Source organism: Pseudorasbora parva, chromosome 7 (genome assembly GCF_024679245.1).
Source record: "Pseudorasbora parva isolate DD20220531a chromosome 7, ASM2467924v1, whole genome shotgun sequence".
NCBI classification, from domain to species: domain Eukaryota; kingdom Metazoa; phylum Chordata; class Actinopteri; order Cypriniformes; family Gobionidae; genus Pseudorasbora; species Pseudorasbora parva.
The window spans coordinates 14,519,162-14,521,944 of NC_090178.1; the positions used below are offsets into that span (position 1 = coordinate 14,519,162).

The window sequence follows — 2,783 nt, forward strand, 5'->3', positions numbered from 1 at the left end:
ATCTTTAAACCCAAAAACAAGTGTCTATATGGTCTTTAACTGATCTTGGATCAGTTTTATACATTTTTAAACATTTTTGTTATATTTTTAACGTAACAACCTTGTTAAACAGTACATAAATAACATGACGTTGGCAGTTTGATACACAAAACGAATTGCTGGTTCATGTTGTCTGGCACCAAATGTTTGCCATTTTGCTTTGCTCGAGTAGATCTGCTGTGGGATTGAAACCTACAACCTTCAGTTATAAATCCAGATTTTGAAGATTCAAGCCACTAAATGCATTGCAATATATATTTTTCACACCTTGAATTGTTCTCCCATAAGAACAGCATAAATGAAGCTCTCTTTTTTTCTAATTCGGGCTTAAGTGAGTATGTGTGGGTTGCATTCCATCCTGCCAGATTTCTTGGCAGATTTACAGGTCCAAACCCAGGTACCCGTTGTCAAGGGTGAGTGATAATCGGTTCTGGTTGGTTCCACTAATTTTTCAGAGCAAACTATGCCTCATTACATTTCATTACCTGCACTTTATTATGTATTGTTATCAGGGCCAGATAACTGGGTAATAAAATGAATCCAGCTGTACAACCCACTCCCACCCTCCCATCCTACCTGAGAGACCACAACTCTGTTACAAATTAAATCTCTGTTTAGTCTGGGATGGCAGAGAAGTGCAATGTTAGAGGATTTCTGCTAAGAACTTGGCACTGTATTTTTGAAATGAAATAAAATTTCTATATTCCCCTTGTGTCAGGCCACACCAGCTTGTGAGGCAATTTTTGTTGTTGTTAGTTTTGCAGGAGACTATATTAAACCATTGTACCAGCAGCCATATCACCCTGTAGCCCAAGACTGGTTTCCCACTGAAGATAAGCAGGGCTGAGCCTGGTCAGTACCTGGATGGGAGACCAACTGGGAAAACCAGGAGCTGCTGGTAGAGGTGTTAGTGAGGCCAGCAGGGGGTGCTCACCCTGTGGTCTGTGTGGGTCCTAACACCCCAGTATTATAGTGATGGGGACACTATACTGACAAAGAGCACCGTCCTTCGGATGAGACGTTAAACCGAGGTCCTGACTCTCTGTGGTCATTAAAAATCCCAGGATGTCTTTCGGAAAAAAGAGTAGGGGTGTAACCCCGGCATCCTGGCCAAATTTGCCCACTGGCCTCTGTCCATCATGGCCTCCTAATAATCCCCATATCCTGATTGGCTTCATCACTCGGTCTCCTCTCCACCAATCAGCTGGTGTGTGGTGAGCGTTCTGGCGCAATATGGCTGCCGTCGCATCATCCAGGTGGATGCTGCACATTGGTGGTGGTTGAGGAGATTCCCCCCTTCTATGTAAAGCGCTTTGAGTGCCTTGAAAAGCGCTATATAAATCGAACACTTTATTATAGTGTAAGTTAGTAGGTTTACTGTATGTGCATGTTCAATTGGAAATAAGCCAGCTGGGTGTGTTTGTTGCACTCCATGGGGACCAGTCAGGTTTGAGTCCTAAAAGAGGGGACATTGGTCTGATGTTTGTGGTAATATGAACTCTCATTCAGCTAGAAAATGCTGGAGGGTTTGGCATCTACTTGTAAATGGCTCACCAACATGTGTGTACAAAAGTACTAATTTTTACTTAAAAATATATATTTACACAGTCCTCCTTTGACACAGAAGTGAGGTTTACAGATTTAGCAAGGTGCTAAGGGCTACACATAATAGAGAGATACGAGTAATGATAAAAGAGGCTATTTTTAAGTGTGAAAATATTATTCACATTTATTGTATTCATAAACACCCTGCTAGTACAGTGGAAATTAAACCCTGCATGTTAACTCTACTTAGTTTGGACCTATTTACTGTTTGTCATAATGAAATAATGCATCCCCTTCAATTTCTGCCTTATTAGTCTTTTGATACCTAATGATTTTGATTTTGAATGATTTCACAGTGCATTGACTGAGGACTTTTTGCCTTTTGGTTATGGACAGGGCTCTGTGAGTTATTCATATGAATGGTCAAGCAGGAGCCACTATTAGTTTGAGAGGGTTTTGCATTTTGTGCGAAATGTAAAATTCACCTGATGGGCGAAAAACAAACAAACTGGCAGTCAGATACATGCAGTTAAATGTAAGATTTTACAGGGCTACTGAACTTCATTAAAAACACACAATACAAATGTAATGCAATACATATTTCCTTGTTGTCAACAACGCACAGGTCTTCCTTCAGGTGTTTATCAAAATAAAGGTTTGAGATTTTAACCAGACTGCCTTGCTTATGAAATGCAATTGTATAGCGACAAAATTCACATAAATTTGCACAGGTATAATTGATATTAAGTAATTTGTAATTAATTAGTAATGTCCTCCCGTAAATATATAAAAATGTACCGATGTATTATTAGTAGTAGTATGCATTGCTAAGGACTTTAAGTGTATATATTTTTTGAAAAATTTTAATGTCACAACTTTTTTATTTTTGTATACTGTTGTCTGAGGTCACCTTATGACATCTGTGTGGTTTTTACTTTCAAAAACATCATAATGAATAAGTAATAGGCTATTTTCTACACTGGTTTTGAGACTCTCTCCTGCACGCTTGGTTTTTACGAGCATGCCGCACTGGAGACTTGGAAGTAAAAACTTAGTAAAGATTTGCATATTTAATGAGCTTCAGCTCCCTCGTCAGTACATGTGGGAATTCTTTTGAAAGCATGTGGAGAAATGGCAACCGAAATTATTCGTCCCACAGGGCTTGCAAAATGTCTTTATCAAACAAACACAATGATTTT

General features: G+C 39.1%; 1 pseudogene; it reads left to right on the forward strand.

Moving 5' to 3' along the window:
• Nucleotides 1-824: 824 nt before the first annotated feature.
• Nucleotides 825-940, forward strand: LOC137083987 (5S ribosomal RNA; annotated as a pseudogene).
• Nucleotides 941-2,783: the final 1,843 nt, after the last annotated feature.